At 37.1% G+C, this 19,377-nt stretch overlaps 1 long non-coding RNA gene across 2 annotated transcripts in view; it reads left to right on the top strand.

Moving 5' to 3' along the window:
* The window catches only part of LOC114014295 (uncharacterized), a 144,491-nt gene that overhangs the window by 86,626 nt on the left and 38,488 nt on the right, over positions 1–19,377 (top strand). Inside the window, exons 14-15 of one of the 2 annotated variants that reach the window (XR_008730037.1) lie at positions 1,593–1,679; positions 2,687–2,798. This is a non-coding gene — a long non-coding RNA (uncharacterized LOC114014295). The remainder of the gene's footprint in view (positions 1–1,592; positions 1,680–2,686; positions 2,799–19,377) is intronic. The other variant, XR_008730034.1, reaches the window with a different exon arrangement.

The raw sequence follows: 19,377 nt of genomic DNA, 5'->3' as shown, positions 1-19,377 counted from the left end.
TATTTTTGCATATCTAAGACAAAGACAAATGATACTAAATCAGGAGAGTAAACAATGCTAAATCAGAAGAGTTAAAACTTAAGTTGTTTTTACAAGCTTTGATGACATGTTGAACTGTTATTTTAAAAATGCCTGCATAATTTCTCCAGTCTTCATTTAATGAAAAATAAAAGTATTACAAAGTGGTTGCAGTTGCTCTAGGCAATTTAAAATCGTGACTTTGCCAATAGAATTACTTTTCCTCTGTGATTGTAACTTGAATTTAAATTTCATTTTAGTGGCTATTACTCTATGTTAAACTCTTTGCTTTTCTATTTAGAATTTTCTGCTCTGAAGGAAAAAGTTAAATTCCTGCTTAACTCTTCTTTAACAAAACAAGTGTGATAATTTTAATTTTTTTTTAAAAGTTTTCTTCAAAATAAAACCATAGGATCCAGGCTGCCTCTGTGGTTTGTCTGGTGGGTGGTACAAAACCAGATCCTTTCAATGAATGTTCTGTTAACTTGTGGAGCATTAAGCATGCTCATAAATAGAGCTTGCGTTTCGTAAGGTACAAATGTCCATGTGTATATATTCCCCGTGGGTTATCACACTACAGAGTAGGATTGGGTTAATACTTGGATATAAATGGAATATTCCAAGGAAGAGAAATTCAGAATTTGACTGATGACTACATATTAGCAGAGTAAATGACAGTGCAAGGACTGGCAGCATTAATTTGAAAAAAAAGAACTGCTTCCAAGAAGAAAGAAAAGAATTGCTTTGCTTTTATAGTAACTGTAAGGGTTTTTACTAGGCAGGCTTTTAGCTCCCTTGCTGGTCACTATTGGAGCAGTCTGAACAGTCTGACCCAATGCAGTTATAACCTCTTAGGATACTAGACCTGAGGTTTTTTCTAGCACATTGAATTAGGAGTCTTGTTCTGGTACCTAGCTCATATCTATGTGCCTGTCGGTCTCTACTTCCATCTATTCAGGATTTTACAGTATTTGTACCCTGGTTGTAATTTAGGTCACATTTACATGAGCTTCCCATTCTATGAAGAAACATATTTGCTGAAAAGTAATCTCTCTAGTATCAAGTAATCAACTGCATTACTTGAATGAAATTCTTATTTTTAGATATATAAAAACATGTGTCTAATAAGCACATTGCTTTTTGATCATGTTTATGATGGATTGTCAACATTCTGTGATTCCTCCTTGACAGTGAAACATTACTTGTTAGCATTTAATTTCAAGTGTTTCAAAGTGTGACTTCAAGGAAACAGAACATGTTTATGTCAAATGTATCACACAGTGTATCAACAATCACACAATTTACTAACATTTAGTTCATAAAAATTTGTTACAGTCATACAGTCATTGGTGGGAAGGTGGGGCCTTTAGAGGGACCAATATGAGCTAGCATGGTTAAACAATCAAGGAACAGAATTAAAAAGGAACATCTCAAAAAGCTAGTTATGTCCAAATGAAGAAAGCAGGAAAGATGAACCATGACAGATTAAATGGAAATATAGAAGGCATGCCAATAGAAGTTTGAAAAGTCACTTATAAATAGCATTACAAGCTAGTAATAAATCCCTTTTACAGATGCAGCTGGAGCAAGATGCTTTCAAGAAGGCCTTTAGGGACCAAAAGAGGAGTTCAGAGAAGATAAGGCTATAGCAAGAAAATCAGGTAATTTTTTTGGCATCTATCTATAGAGGAGCTTGAGTGTGCTGGAACTCCTCCACATGGCTGTATGCACCTCAAACTGTGGCACAGGTAGAACAAACTGAACAACAGAGCAAATTGTCAAGAGCAACAGGAACAAACTGGCAGGTCGAAGTGACACCTGCTTAAGAATTCTACAGGACTTCAAGGACGGAGCCGTCAAACCACACATTCTGATATGCAGTCTCTTTTACATTTCCTTCAGTACCAAAAAACTTGAAACTGGGCTACCTGACACCAATTTTTAAGCAGCATTCCAGAGATCTGAAGAAATGTAAAAATCTGGGGAATTTTTGAATAATCAAGTGAAAGGCAAAAGTTCCATATATGACTAAAAATATGAATAGAAATATATACTGAAAGGGTGCAGATGCTTTTCTCAGTGACTTGGGAAGAGCAGTCATGCAATTTTTAAATTCAAAATTAAGCATATATATAAGTATATATACGCATAAAGGTATGTTCAAGACTTACTCCCCTAATGAAGGATTGTTTCAGTCCTGCAGCTAGTTTAATCATGCAAATATTTGTGACACTTAGAAATTTCACAGATGCTGAGGTATGACATATCTGTAAAACCAAAAGGTATCTGAGATTATCTTTTCTAAAATAAACCCTATTGCATCACTTCTCTGCTTCCTGTTCCATTCATATTTAGCATGGAACATCTATCTTTGATGAAGAAAAGTAATGTTTGCTTTGTATCTAAAGATATGTAAAATGCGTACACATAAAAACATGGAAAGAGCAGAACTAATTCTGCAGTGGTTGTATTATAATTGTTAAAATGAAAACAACTTTATTTTCTGTTGTGAGCTCTTTGGCTCCTGTTTTCGTGAAACTGACCATGTAAGAATTAGCATATTTGTGACTCACCACAAGGTTTTCTTTAAAATAGCCTGAAGTAACTATTGTTCTAATAATGTCCATACTGGTATCTTAAGATTCACTGACTTTCTGATATCTGACAGGGTGGCTTATCCGGTGACTGTCGTAGGTAAGGACAACTGGAACATATTCCATCCTTCACAAGTTTCCTCCAGAGGATCATCTTGGAATTTCTGCTAAAGGAGAGGTAAGAAGGTAAGAAAAGCTGTTCATATAATTAAGAAGCAAACTGAAGAAGAGGTAACACAATTACTTGGATTTATTTCTTATCCTGGCTTCCTGCTATAGTTAGTTATTGATATTATTCCAAACATGGAAACCTCAGTTTGAAGCTATACCTTGTACTAAGTAGTGGTCCAAAACCGCATATGTGATATTTCTCAGAAAACTCTTCAGTACACCCATGGTAAGAGTTTAATCAGGCATCCTGATTCAGGGTAATGCAGACATTTAGTCAACATTAGCTAACCTCAACTTAAAATTAAAGGTAAGCGTAACTTCACGCTGCACTCAGTCCTTAGGTTTCATTCTTTCATGTAATATTTCATAATTCACTGCACATAATTGTTGACTGAATACTCAGTTATAAAACAAAGCTAAAAACCAAGCAGTCATTCTGCAATCAATATTTGCCTTAAATGAATGGTTAAGTATTTCCATAACAGCAGAAGCCTCTTTTAGTCTAGGTAGTGTGGCATGCAATAGCTTCCAAAGTACAATCTGTACATTTTTGATTACTTTGTAAAGGGAGAAATAAGTATAATTACCTTCTAGAACTGTCATAATTTTTCAAGCTACCACTGAGATGCCTGTATTAGCTTCTGTGCCTGTAGATATAAACAATATTGCATTCAAAAGAAAATTGTCCTAAATGAAAAGTCTTGATTTATGAAGTCTGTTTTCTAGACTACCAAGTACTTGGCTACGTTCAAACAAATTGATTGGTTGCAGCGTTCTCCCTGACCTGGGATTTATTTTTTTGTTGTTCAGTCTGAGAAACGGATGAGGTTGATTCTTTCATTCTCTGATTGATTCTGCAAAAACAGTTCAGCTCCAGAAGCCATTTTCAACTAGTGTAGTTGAAAGGTACTGAGTTGTAAACAGATAGAAACAGAAGTAAGGTGTTGGCATCACAGTTGAGAGAATATGTACTCATTCATTTAACTTAATTCCTATTTTAGTTGAAAATTTACATCTGTGATCTGGAAACTGAAGCTTGTTAAATAATCAGAGGAATTTTTGTAGCAAGATACTTGCCCCTATTATCACTTCTTCCTTAGCTGCTAGAGCTGCACGCTGGTGCCTGAATATTGCTTGACTGAATGGGACAAGGGAAAGGTTCCTAACTGATGTTTTGATCAGTGAATAGTTTAGGCCAGTACTCTCGAAAGACTGCTTCCAACCTGACCCCATACTGCTAGAGAGGACTCCCCTTCACCTAGTGATGTTCCAGCTGTGCCTGAAAGGACATGCTCTACCCTGCATCTTCACCCGTGGATTCATTGCTGTAGGTAAAAATAACTGATCTTACTATTCTGCAAGGTTCATTTTCCAGATCTTCAAATGATAAGGCCCTAAAGGAACACAGGAGAACAGAAAACTTCCTTTCTCTCACTCTTTGAACATTTGACTGTAGATGGTGTATGAGATATTGTAAGATTAAACTTGTTATATTTCACAGATTTATACCTCCTTCTCTCTTATTTATTTAAATTTGGCATTATTTATAAACATAAGTGAAAACATCAGGATAAAATTTAAGCATATAATTAGCCTAGCCTGAGCAGACAATCAGCTTGCATTTAAAAGTAAAGTCCTCAAGGTACTAAATGTGAACTGAATGCAACAAAAATAGTGAGGATTTCAGGGATTTTCAGGGAGATCACACAGCAAGAGAAGTATCAGCTGCTACCGTCAGGAAGGAAATTTCCCAGCCCTAAGTTTGCCCTCTGTTCAAATTAGGCTGTTTTCTGTTTGTGGGGTCTGACATTGGATAAACCATTGCTGACAGAGTTGCCTTTAAAAAAATCTAAAAGTTGTTTTGAAGATACAGATTTGTTTATTTGAACAAAGGGCAAGTATATAACACCTTGGGACACTGCGAGATTAATCAGGGAGCAACTATTTTGTGTTCATGCATGTAATTAATACTATAATAACCAGGAACAAGGCTGAAGAACAAAATTGTCTATGGATGACCCTCATTCTTACTGCAAAATCTGAGCTGAAGTTCTGAGGTTAAGCTTGCATGTGTGTCAGTCCAAGCATAAACCCACCGGTGCCTATTGTCCCACAGAGGGAACTGTCCTCTGCATTCACGACACCTGGATATGTACAGCTAGACCCATTGACCAGCAGGGAGACTATAGTCTTGTCTAATCTGCTGAATAACCACATTGAAGGTCACTGCATGGGTTATTTGGTTTGCTGCTTGTAATCACTGATCTAAATGGGCTTTGGTAAAACTCTTCATCTCTCTGATCCATAAATTTCTCTGACTGGTTAAACTTAGCTGGTTACGCTGCACTGATTCACAGTTTGCATGTGAATAACCGTGTGAGTGCCCCTGCACTATTAGAAAGTGACAGTGAGATGTCACTATTGACAGTGAGATGTCGAGCAGACCTTGCTATCTTTAAATTATTGCTTGACTGTAGAAGAAAAAGAGCAAGGAGCACTGCAGGTGCCATCGTGTTTGCCCATGTAGTTTGGAAATTTTGTCTGGAACTACAGCGAGAAGCACCTATCAGAATATTGTGGTCCTGAACCATCTGCTGAAAAACAAGTCACTGAGAGATAAGTGACCCCTCATATTTCGTGAAATAGGAACCTCATTGAGGTTCGGATTTTTTTTTTTGTGTGGACATTAATCATTAAGGTTTACTGTGGTGTCCGCTTAGCCCTTTACTTTTGAACTGATATTGTTTAAGGATAGCATAGATATAAATATCACTGACAAAATGTAATCCACAAATATGAGCTGTGACTGTAACTCAGAAATGCTGTAACTGTTTACATTTCAAAGCTGCGGCAAATTTTAAATAAGTGTATTAATATGAAGTATGTAACTCAGAAATGCTGCAACTGAATTTCAAAGCTAAGAGGCAAAGTGATTTCAAATAAGTGTATTAATATGAGGTACCACATTGTGAACATAACAGCTCTTTTACAGGCTGTAAGTACATGTGAGCTTGTGGAAAGAGCAGGTATTTTATGTGTTTTATATGTTTTTTAAATGATAACATTTTGATATTATCAGTGGTTGTTTGATAAATACACTTTCCAGGTCTCAAATATTTTTATACAATATTTATTAGTAACTCTCTTCCTCTGAAATTAATGTGAATGAGAGACAAACTCATCACCTTGCTATATAGAATAACACAAAGGAGTAATTCAGCTCTGAAATTATAGGCTAAAATTCCATCTTCACAGGGACCTAGTACTTAGATTGCTTATATCCCCAGCTACAGTATCATGAGGTATTCTCTGATTTTTGTTTGCAAAGAAAAAACTCGAGTTTAAATTTGCAGAATTTAATTTGCCTTTCTTTCCACCTATTCGGGTAAAAATCATATAATTTAAATATTTCCATAGTAGACCATATCAGACTTTGGAAAAAGAAAAGCACATAGTCTTCAATACTTAAAATTGTGTCTGCACTGAGATCTGAAGTGGATTTTCCTTCAATTCCACATTCCAGTAATTGCTAAAAAAGAGGTGTGGCTGAAATTAGATTCAAAGAATGTTTAAAAAAACCACAAAACACCCAATAAAATTTTCTAAGGAGCTGAGGAAAAAAAGCTCAATCCTTAAATATGAAATGAACTAGAATTAACAGTACAATGACATTTTGAAGTATCTAAGAATTATTCCTTTCTTTTCTCAAGACAGCAAATGTTTAAACTATTCCACATTGCACATCTTCCTATGATTTGCTATACGTTTGATGTTAAGTCATTTTTCCTAAGAAGCATGCACTAAAAATGGTGTTAAGGAATATCCACAGTTTTGCAGTGAGCATTTAATAGCCAATTAGAAAATAAAATTTTAGTCTCTACCATTAAGGGTTTGGTTTTTTGCTGGTTTCATCTACTGCTAAAAAGGTGCTTTTATTAGGTACACCTTTATGACTGCAGAAAAATATGCTGAATTTCAGGGATAGTAATTTTCATACCTGCCTTAGCAGAAGGTACATACAGGCTGTGCAAAGCAGCAGATGTTAGAGGAGATGCAACCGCATGGTTAGCTGGAGAGTATCTTGACTGGAGTCTCTTGAGCAGTGGGAGAACTGGCTCAATCAGAAATTGAGCCATGGGAGCCAAATCAAACTTAGCAAGTCCCCGACAAACTCTTGTTGTCTTATTACTAATGCTGTCACTTCAGTCTACAGCAGATAATGTGCAAAGATCTTTCTGCAAAGCGGCAGATGCCTGGAATTGCAATGTCAGAACTGTAGCCAAAATAGCCAAAATATGTAAATTTGAGTTTAAGTTACTCAACGCAGTTTTGGAGAGGTTTCACTGACTACATTTGTTAGTACTGTTTCTACCTGCATTATTTAATGCCAGAATCATAAATTGTTACCTGAATTTATATATCATTTACAGCTGCAGTTCATGCAGTCGTGAACCAAGTACCTGTGAGCTTGTCTGCCTGTAAAGGCAATGTGTAAAAAACTATGTATTTACAAAACATGTACAAAATCTTCAGTACTCTACTTGTACAAAAGTTGTAAAAAATAAATTAGCTTTCCATGAAACCATACAGAGTCACAAATTCGATGATGTTTAGATATCTTCCGAGATGCTTGTCTTTGGAGTTATCATTCAAATATGGACATTTTCCTACAGAGCCAAGTAATTCCATGAAGTCAATATAACGAGAATCAAGGCAGAACAGGAGCACAGAATCAGCATTACTTTTGTAGCTGTTCACCGCATATTAAAATGCCTGCTGCCTGTCATGTGGGTGGATGAGGTCATTCCAGATCAGATTTTCCTCAAGGCTTGGTCACGTTCTTCATATTAATTTGGGTAAGGTAGCTGGCTGATAAAATTAGAGGCCAGACAGTTTTACTGGTGTGAAGGAGAGAAGGAGGCAGCTGAATTTTGCAGAGACATCAGAACCTGAGACATCAGAGAGCCTGACAGCAGTAAAAGAACAAGTTGAGTGGGAGTGGGAGAGAGAGGATAGTCTAGATAGGGTCTAGGGGGAGATGGGGAAGTTTACTTGACAGAGAGAGAAAACTTCCCAGTAACATAGGAATACGATTATTCTTCTGGAAAAAGAAAAGGTCGTTGTTGCTTATGATTAAAATTTGAACGATCAGCCCAAGAGTCTGGGAGGGGGGCTAAAAACCAATTTTCAGTGCAGAAGTTGTCAAAAACAGCATAGCGGAGAGGGGTAGAAATCCCTTCATAGTACCAGCTTTCATACACAGAGCTCATTTATTCAGTTTTGTTCTTTCCATCTCTGTATGTGTATTTTAAATGAAAAAGGAACCACCAGACAAATACATGAAGATGGTGACTGCTCGAGAGAGTGTACCTATAATATTCTATAAATCCATTGTAGCCTATTACTTCAAAATGTTTTCCTTGCAACAGATATAATTTTGAGTAGAAAAAAATATTGCACTCATATAGAAAATGTCCTTTCTTTTGACAAGATATTATTTTTTTAAAAATTCTAAACTATGTCAGAATTTTACACCTGGTAATACTCCCACCAGCTCTAACCTGGCAATACTTGTGTCATATTGAGAAATTAACTTGCTCCTTTTTTTTTTTTTTTTTTTTTTTTCCTAGAGCTGGCTTTGCATTTAAATTGTGCAGTTGTTGAAAAATGGAAGAGATGTTAAGCTTTATTTTTTGTTAATATTTTAATTTCATTTTTATATACTTTTGGCCCATGGGCTTTTCTTTGGTTGTCACTTGTTTGATTGTTTAGTGTCACAAATAGAATTGTGTTACTTTAAGCAGCACTTTTCTCCTAGGAGATTGCAGTCCTAATCAGGCTTGACAGTTGATTTAAGTACAAGAATTTATCTTCTGAAGTTTTTTTTGAAACATTAGAAAGAAAATCACAGCAAGCTATATATGGCTTGAGATTTTATCTCCTTCAGTTATCTCTTCTAAGCGCATTGATGGATTCAGCAGTGCTGAAACTGAATCAGTGCTTTCTTTATAGTGATACGGAAAATAAAATGCTTAGTTTTGTCCTATGATGGGAATGCAAAAGGAGACAAAATAAAAAGAAAGATAAATGCATTTATTAAAAAATAAGTTTATGGAGTACTAAAGTTGGGGCCATATTAGACATTTTTCTTCCAACTGATCTTACAGAAAGGTATTTTAAAAATAAGGCTTATATTACTAATAAAAGAACATATTCATAACATTATTGAAGTACTATGGAAGGGAAACTAGAAGCTAGATCAAATTTAAGCAGCTGTTGTGCTAGGAACACTAATTACCAGAATGAACAATATTGTCACATTGCACCTTCTGTCTTTTGCTTGTAGTCTTTTGTCTTATGTTTGCATTGTGATTTTGGATAAGAAACATCTTACTATATCAGGGTTTTTTTGTACTGTGGCTAGTCCACCTAGCTAGCCCAGTTCACTTCCCTAGCATTACACTGTAGCACCACACAAATAATGTAATTTAAGTCAAAAGGAAGTTTAAAGTTCTGAATTTTCAGAAGCAAGTGCTTGAAGTGTTCTGATTTAGATACTGAATGTTTGAATGAGCACTGAAGTTTTCTGTGTAATTTCCTGGAAGTTTTGTATAATTTCTCTCTTTGCCTATGATAAGGGAAAAATAGCTTAGACAGGAAAGGGTCTTCTCTATGACTTTTGCATAAAATATGATAAGTCCAATGAAGTAATCAGGCAACCTGGAAATTTCAAAATTAAGCCTGGATGCATTGAGATAGACTATGGGAGTTTTTAATTACATTTGTTCTTAGATTTTAAACCAGTCTATTTCTGTTATTCTTAGTTGTCTTTTACTGACTGGTAAACTGTTTTTTGCAGATGTGGAACAAAGTTATTTAAAATTCATAAATGCTCCCGTGTTCTTGGAGCATCACTGAAAGCACTTTTAAGGGCACCCCAGCGCTGATAAATCTTATGTACCAAACTTGAGGTCCACGCAATGGGCTGGATGTGTTGAGCCTCAGTACTTAGTACCTCATTTCTGTGTCTGCATGTTTAAAAATGTAACGCATAAACCACAGCTAGCTGCCTGCATGTTAGTCATGGTAACCGGGGGATGTGAGGACCAACCAGTTGAGCAGTGCTAAGCTACGCTAGCTGTAGGGTATCTAAGGCACCAACTAGTAGACATGACCTAGAGCTTCTGTGTACCCAACTCCCTGATTGTCTGGGATTGGCAGTTGAAGTCCCTAGGGAATATCCTTAGGCATTTTGAGTAGCATCAGATGTCTGCTCAACCAGAATGAGCCCTTTGTTGATGATGAAAAAAATAGGTAGGGTGCTCAGGGCTTAATGATGTACTGGCCACTATGAAAGCAGTATCCAAACCTGACTGAGAGCTTTCACCTCAATCCCACTGCTTATTCTGCTGGAACAGTCAACTCTTTTATTTTGCAAATTGGATAGTCTGGGGTTGTTTGCCATTTTGCATACTGCTTAATAGTAAGAGCATTTTCCCAGGAGGTAGAAAGACCTGCCTGATTATAGGAAGGCATGCTGAGAATTACTTTTCCTGCACATACAGGGTACAACAATTATAAAAAGAAAATGACAGTGAATATCAGAAATACAACTGTTATTTCACTGTCAGCACGTACTCACAGATTGCAGTTTCTAATCCCAAAATTACTTATGTATTTTATCCATTCTCTGTTTCCTGCCCCCCCCCCCCCCCCGCCCCAAGCATAATATATAAACATTGCTAGGGATAATGCTTTGCACTTCCGTCTTTCAGTTTTATTCTATTATTGAGTTCAGCATCCCTGGCACTTCTTCTCCCCATGATCTAAGAAATTTTAATGCCTGGCGCTGCACCAGCTCTGCCTCAAGAGAAGTCTTTAACACCAACAAATTATAAAGGCTCTTGTGCTTCTTGTCTTGCCCTACTTTCATGCAGAAAGGGGAGACTGATTTCCATAACAACTCTGTTTCTGGAACATAATTTCTTATTTCAGCTCCATTGGACATAAAAAAATTCCATCTGAAAGCTTCATCAGAAACTTAGCAGACTTGAAGTAGATGTTTGTGATAGTTGAATTCTACTATTTAGATTGGAACAAATCATCTTTTCACTGATTCCCAAGCCTGAGAGAAGGAAGATGTATTGGCCCAGAGCATTATGCGTTCTCCAAAGTACACAAACTTATTTTCACAGAAAAAGCTGTCAGAATCCCAGCAGTAGTAGATGGAGACTGGAGAAATTAATTCATATTCACCAGCTATACCGTATACCTAGTCATCTCATGTAGAGGAATGAAGGCAGTGGGTTGGTTAGCACTGATAACATGCAGCTGTGGCCTTGCCTCAAGGCAGTGGATTGATGGACATGGATGATGTGCAGCTGTAGCTCATTCAGCTAAGCAGTTAAATAGCCCTGAGGAGCGTGGGAGAGGGGGTTGGATGGAGGAGGAGGAGCAGTGTGGTCTGGCCTCTGGGGGGAGGAGAAACAGCATGGACAGTAGAATCTTAATGAAGGTAAAAGCCTTGTTGCAGCCTACTAGTTTGTTTGTGCTGTAACAATCTCTGAGGAACTGAATCAGGAAAACAAACTTGGCTCTGATTTCAAGCCTAGGCCTTGTTGTTGCAGGAGTAGGTATGATCAAGTGATGGAATGAGGGGGAACTTCAAGACAGTGCGTGAGTCCTGTAGTTGAAGAAATGAAGAGGAGCAAAGTGTAAACAGATACACACACACACACACAAAAATAAAAATATGTAATAGACCTGTAAGCTTTTTCTTTTTTTTTTTTTCTTTTAACTCTGTAGATTTTGGTATGTGGCAAATTGGCAGACGTGGGAAATACTTGCTTAGCATGAAAGTTATATAATGCTAATACAAATTTTAGCTGATAATGTCATTTTTTGCTTAAATATGGATTAATTGAGAATTTCAGCTTTCCTTAAAATCAAGCAAACAAGCTCTGTTTCACTCATGATTACAGAGAAAGGTTGAAAATATGCAGTCATAAAGGCTCAAAGAGCAGAGGGCAGGACAGCTAATCTATAAAGATGCTACCTGTCCCAGCAACAGCAATGCTGTTCTTAAACTCAACATTTTCTTTCCAATTACTATATAATTTTGGCTAAGGAAGCGGCTGCTTAGTACCGAAAAGGTGGACTGTGTTGCTTTGGAAACATGCAAGGTTGATGGGTAGGTGGGCTTCTGTGGACACACCCCCCACCTAGCCACCCACCCCAGCTTGCTTTGGAAATGGTTACAATGAATGGTCTCACTAGAAGTGAAAGAGAAGGATTGAAACATGTCCTTACTCAGAAACTTTGCAGTAGCACATTATGTCTTCCAAGACATGTCCCTAGTAATTGAATTTGAAAGTTAAATGCTCCAAGGAAAAACTGATCTGCTCCCATCGTTATACAGATGACCTAGTATCTGAGAATGGCCCTTTCTGAAGGCCTGACTTGGTACATGGAGACCTGGGCAGGGGTAGGTGTATTGCTCCTGTTAAATAATGAGCCAGCATTTATACGGCGAGTTTAGGAAGTGCCTCTCAGTTTGTTTTGGAACAGCTGAATCCCTGCTGTATAACCCCCCCCAAAAGAGCTGGTTGAAAAGTTATTCAAGTTTTTTTTTTTATCTTTTGAAATTAAACTCAGGGCTACTCACCTGAATATTTTCTCTTAAAACTTTTCTAGGCTTCCAGTGCCTCTCTCTAGCGGTCAGTTTACAAACACATCTCTGCATTACAAACCGAAGCCTGTATTCAATTAAAAGAAAATTCAGTAAAGATTTCTAAGTCATAGGAGAGAAAATTGGCCAGAAATGATGGATAGTTTGTTGTGAAATTAAATTTTTTATTCTTTTTCTTTCCTTCACATACTTGTTCAATTTTGGTAGGTTTAGTGTTCTCATTATCTGCCTTTTACAGGATGAAATAAAAGAAACGTTCAAGAGAAAAAAGAAATTAGTTTTGCATCAGTTAAATGAATAAAGCAGTGCCTAAAAAGACCCCAACTTTATAAAAAGTTTTACACCATCTGTACATTTGTAGTTGGCACCTGATGACAATAGATACCATATTATCCCAGAATTCATGAACTGAATGCATTTCCAAGTATTCCAGTTTTGTTAACTCAAGGGTGACGCCCAGGACATTGAACACTCCTGAAACGGATTTCAGTGAAACAGTATGCATGGAATAAGGTCAATAGCTATACATGTGGCAGGATGGCATGTAATACAGTTGTGTTGATTCTCCTCCACTGATGGTGGAGGAAAATAGCTAATTATGGAATAGCGTTTGAGAAATCCTGTCATCTGACATTTCTGCAGTTTTAGAAATCTCTGAAATATATGCTTTGAAATGCTTAAAGATGACAGTACTGTCATACATGGCTATTCAGTGTCATACTGGTAATGTACATGGAGAAGTGTCAGTCCTCCAAATGCTAGGCAGGGTCCAGCAAGTAGCCATGCTTTCCTCAACTCTTAATTTCTTACTGGTGTTATCCCTTCCTGAATCTGACCATTTTAAAATATGTCTGTCACAGTTTACCTTGGGGAATTCATCACCAGATGTGCAATATAGTGAGGATCAAATACCTGACTGTCCTTTACATGTTATATGAGTTTTCTACTCTACCTGAGAAGTTCTTGATGAAGTTAAGCTCATTAAATAAGGAAACGAAAATGACTGAGACAGCCTGCTGTTAGAAGGAAAAACTGGTGAAGGCAGGATGACTCTATGCAAAAGGAATAGAGTTTCCCACATTCCAGGATGGAATTTTAACCGGATGGAATTTTAACCACTGTATTTAGAAGCATACATTTGTTGCCGTTGCTATTCAACTCTTTGTGGAAAGATACAGCTTTGAATACATAGCCAGGTAACTTTCATCACCTATGGCTAGAGGCACTTGCCTACATTATGAAATCCAGATACATCTACTTTATCTTTCTTAGAGCAGTGGAGTAATCCTGGGCCTCCAACACCACATAAAAGTGTCCTGCTCTCTGTGTATATTTCTCTCCAATCAGAAATTCAATTTGAGTACCCTCATAGTAACACTTTTATCTAGAAAACATATTTTTTTTCATTGGCATTTCTGACAGAGTAAAAATGGTTTATAGCAAAATTTCTAACAAGCTGTAATCCTTGCAATTCATGAATTGTATATGAATACTTTTATCCTGGCTTTTAATATTATTTAGTTGCTTTATAAGGTATGTATTTTAATTTACTGTTTTAACAAATAATTTAAACTGATTTTTCTAATAATTTTAATGTTGGCTATTGGGTCAACTGTAATTCTGCATCACCCATTTAAGTATGTAAAAGAGCAGGCAGAACGTATCCTCTGGTGGACTGCTCCACCTTGCTGCTTTCAAAGACAGCAATCGCTTCTTTACTCTGCTCGAAAGTGAAGTATGTTAGTAATTCTGGTAATACCACTTCATCGTTCACATACAGCAGCTTTTCCCTTACAACCGAACAGGATTTACCAAACTGTCTGGTTTATGCACTTCTTAACACCACTTGCCCCAGATACATGGCAAAAAATATAGTTCCTCTTTGGGATTTATCAAGAAACAGTATTTGTAAACATACACAAGACCTGTCCCAAGCTAACTGCTTTGGTTTACTGGGGTTTGACTTTATTCTAAACTTAGACAACAAAACAGTCCTACGGCCCTTTCAAAGCCTGGCTCTGATCCAGGGAGGTATCCAGTGCTCCTGGGTAGGAACAAGCAGAACCCACCTGATCTGGCAGCACCAGCCAAAAGAGGACTGACACAGTTCTCTGAAGTTCATTAACCCCATTGTTAGGGTATTAAACATACTGAACTCACAATGTTTTTAATAATTTTCACAAATCAATTTTAAAAAAACCAAAAAAACACTATGAAATTTCTTGCAACCTACACAGGCAGCAAGTTCCATATATTCCATACGGCACCATAAAGTTTTACAAGAAACTGAAGTTAGAAAAATGGAAGGCCATATGGGAAGCAGGTGCAAAATGCTTGAGTAGGTGTCAGAAATCTAATATGAAAGCTAAACATAGTAAAAAGTGTAAGAAAATAATTTACCTGAAATAGACACACAGAATCTTCGCATAAATTGTCTCTGGGTTGTGCGGTTTATTTTGTTGCCAATTCAAACAGTAGAAGCTACCTCATCAGGCTTTGTAAGAGAACATTTTTGTAATATACTGGGACCCTTAAACAGTAATTTTAAGTGGCTTTAAATTGAGTTCAACTTTTATAATAAATACAATTGTCAGGAAAGTTAAATCTTTTAATTCTGCCCCACCTCTTTCAATACCTTCCTGACCATTGAACAGTTACTAAACATGTTTACCAGAACTCTTTTTTTTTTTCCTTTAGAATGTTGCCAAAAGTATCCTGTATGGCCTTTTTAAGAATGCAAACTTCTGTTACACTGAGCATAGGTTGACATCAAGGCCACAGAAGATTTTCTTTCTCATGTTTTCTCAAAGAAACCCTCTCCTTTTTAGGTGCAGATGGTGTATTCTGAGGAATTTAAGAAACACTTCCAAAATTCCATGAGTTTTGACACTGTGGTAGCTCTAAAGTATCTGAACCAAAGTAGTATGTCAGCATCTTCCTGGAAACATTTTTCTGTTAGTACTGATATGTATTAGAGCTGCTTTAGCTGTGGAATGGTGACAAGGTCTCACCACTTTTAATGTCTCTTCCAAACTGCTGTTTTTCAAATTACGAATCTGTTTTCCAAACTGCATTTGAGGCATGATAAAAATATGACTTTGATGAGAAGTAGGAAGCAGTAGTGTCTTGCATTTGTGAGTCTAATGTTATGAGTTAAAAAGATACTGTGTTAGTACTTAGGATGTGCATGCAGAATTACCACAGCTACTCAATTTTCAGGGAGCCTTTTTTTCCTTTTGGGAACTCTCTATTCTCTTGGAAAATCCATACTCCAGAATTAAATCTAGGTCACCTCTTTAGAGGAGAAAAGCATGGCTGGAAATGGAGATTTCAGTCTTAGCTGCCCTACCTTCATTGTTTTGGGTGCCACAGATGTTGTATCTGTTAGAAGTGTGTTAGGCACAATTCAGTTTCAACTTTCTGTCACATTTCCATTGTAAGAGCTTATTTGTATACAGCCAGTTTTTGACCCTGCTTTGAAGCCAGACTCCAGACCCAGGCGTGTTATACCCCCTAACAGCTGCTGCCCCCTGCCAGGGATGTGTTCCTCCAGGACTTTGTCTTGGGGGGAGAGCAACCTCTGCTGCCCACTGATGATGGGGGATGTGGCTTAGGATGCTAGGAATTCCCTGGCAGCAGCAGCAGCATGCTGAGTGCTGATAGCTCAACTTCTCAGCCTCCTCTCACGGAGCCCACCTCAGGGACACATGCTCCTGCATAGGTGTTGTTTAGTACCGTGTCCTGAGAATGAAAAGCTTGGATGCAGGCATTAAAGGCTTCGAAATACTAGCTTGACTCTGTCATAATGGAGGCATGGATATTTCTTTGAGCTGCGTCACTAGTGCTGTAGCTAAACTCTCTGTTATGCCCATGGTGAAACGGGTAAAAAGCAGGTTCCGCTTAGACAAAAGTCTGCTCCTTATTAGAAGACCAACATTATGTCGCTTCTTACACTCTTCCACTTCTATAGGCACTTGTCACTATAAGTATCTATGCATTCAAGCAGTTTCCTCACTGGAATTGTGAAAAACTCAAAGAATACAAATTTCTCGGGCACAAAAATTGAACTGATTACAGAATGAAACAAACCTAATTTAATTCCTAAGAGCAATCTAAAAGTATGAAGGAAGGTGTGAAAAAGAGTTTGGGACAAAGACACTGTCTGTAGATCATACTTTTTCCTCAGCAGGGTCACTCTTTGCACTGTCCTTGTGATTGATCTTTTACAAGCTCATTCACACAGCCCTATTTTCAAAGGTTTCCAGGTTCTTTTCTTTCAGTCTTTTATTCACTCCCAGTTTCTTGCCCAGTTATAAGACCAATCTCACTCAACTCAGGCTACAGTTGCAGTCCTGGGGTGCTACGGCTGCAATACCCTGCAGTGATGCTCCTTTATTCAGCTCACATTTCCTGCTTATGGAATAAAATAATTCTCTATATTAATTAGGAAATGTTTCAGGGTTTCCTGGAGTTTGTTGAACAGAATGTAAGAAGGATGAGATTTCCCAATTCATGGGAATATTGTGATCTAGCAATTTGTATTAGATCAAGTGCCAATTTCTGGAATCAAGTAATTTCAAATAAAACCAATGATGTGTTTATCACACTTAATTTTGACTGGTTATAGCTTTTAACACTGGTGCTCTTTGCAAAAAGGTGGAAAAGACATGGCTGTGCCCTCAGCCTTTAGAATTTCTACTGCTCTACATAAAGATGTCAAATGCAGAATTTAAGCTGCATATTTCCAAACTGTGAGTGAGCCACCAGAGCAACCAGTTGCTGAATATTTTACTTTTGCATACCTTTACGAAAACTTTACACATAGTTTTAGAAGAGTTTTATACTTTTATTTTATGAGTATATATATGTTGTGAACTGAACTGTCCATTCAGTTGATAGTATTCTGGTTTTTGATAGCTATGTCTTGCCTTTTTTTTTTTTTTAGAATCTGTCCTGATAATGAACAACCCATATAAGGTTCTAATATAATTTCATTTCAGAATGAAATGAATAGGTGTTGAAAGGTTTTGTTAAAACCGACACATCCAACTCATGCTTTAGAAATTTCTGCTTGGACAGGTTTGGGCTGCTGCAGCATGTGGCTGCTGTTTGTGACTGTATAATGAGGCTTACAGACAGTACTTGAATTTTTTATTTGCTTTTGTATTGTAAAATTTCACCTCCTAGAACTGGTTAATTACATGATATCAACTTTCATTTATTAAATAAATAAGTCACTGAATAAAGAGTCCTGCCTCATGCAAACAGATAGAAGCTTAAAATGCTAAACAAATGCTACCTAAGGACTCAAAAGCAGAAGCCACATGAAAAGCAAAAAATATTTACAGTTCTTACAAAGAAATAGCTAGTTGTGATTTTCTTAGCACCCTAATTCATACTTTGTGAGTGAAGTTGGCAAGACAGTTGACTGCTCAGAATACCTGCCCTCTAACCATTTTTATTGTCACCTCAGTGTCTGCTGCAAAAGAAAACATGAGCCTGTTATATCTCCTTCCAGCTAGCCTCTAACTGATTTGCAATGAAAAATACTCACGGAAATGCTATTTTTCTACTCAGAAAGTGATATTTCAGATTGCTACTTTCTGTTAGAATTTGAACAAATTTTTTTCCCCTTAAAAACTATTTATTATCTATATTATCTATAATACAGTTAAGTACAAGCATGGCTTCTCTTCTCAGCTCTTTAAACACAGTATGTACTTCTGTCTCATGATAAGCATGTCTGATTTTAGTACTAGAGCAGCTCTCCAGCTGGGAATGAACCTAAAGGACTGTCTTCAAGTTGAATAATGACTGTGTAGTTCATAGACTTATTTCCACATTAATAGATGATACAACTCAATAAGTGTAAATTCACAGAGGGACACTGCTGATATTTTACAGGTAAGCTTTCTTCAGACTAGTGCTTTTCCTGTGAACTGAATGCCCCTTAGTGGCTGGAGAGCATTCAATTTGCTCTGGAGTGCACCCTCCAGTTTAATTTCATCTGGAAAGAATCAATGTTCTTGTAGTTTGTCTACTCTGCAAGCAAAATGCGGTAAGCAGCAACACCTGAGAGTTTCACTTTGTATGGGAGGGTACAGCTGACATGAGCTGAAGCACTAATGGGGATGCATTTGTGACAGGTTATAGATGTGGCTCAAGAGTATCCTGATTATGAGCTGATTCTGGAAGCTGCCGGTGAAGTTGCATTTCATAAGGAAAAAACCAACATTGCATTTCCTGTATATTTTGACTTTTTTTATATTGAAACAAACCAAATGAAACACCCTGAGTTCTCCCAACTTCTCAATTATGTGTTTATGTGTGCAGGAAAACAGGGTCATTTTTCTCAAAAAAAAAAAAAAAAAAAAAAAAAAAAGTCTTTTCTTCAGAATACCAGAAACATTCTAGTATTTAGGACAATGAACTGGAAGCATTTTTGCAGTCATTAATATGCTGTTAAAACTGTTGTTTGCCTGAAGTCCCCCAGCTCAATAAGAAACAACTGCTGCCAGTTTTTTACTTTTGTATGGATGTGGATATAATTCGGGAAGTTAGAGCTCTTGCTCTCTGTTGTACTAACGGGAATGGCCTTTTTCAGGTTCATTTTTGAGCATAATTGCGTCCCAGTTAAAAATGTTTATCAGGTTGCCTAGGTAAGCTTTGAATAGTTTTTAAACCACATGCTTTTAATTCTGCTTGTTGAAGCTTTCAGGTGTTTTGCAACCATGTTCTAGAATAGTAAATGAAAGAAAGGAAAAGATTTAATGTCTCATTGGTGAGACATTCTCTCTGTCCCCATTCTGTCTCAACAAGTACCCCCAGGAGTAGAAAGACCCTAGTATCATTTGGGAAGAGGAGTACCTGTGGCCATACTTTGCCTAATGGAGAGAAGTGAAATCA

This window comes from Falco cherrug, chromosome 1 (assembly GCF_023634085.1).
Source record: "Falco cherrug isolate bFalChe1 chromosome 1, bFalChe1.pri, whole genome shotgun sequence".
Taxonomy (NCBI): domain Eukaryota; kingdom Metazoa; phylum Chordata; class Aves; order Falconiformes; family Falconidae; genus Falco; species Falco cherrug.
Note: the sequence above shows the minus strand (reverse complement) of the source record. Positions and strands in the feature narration are given on the sequence as shown.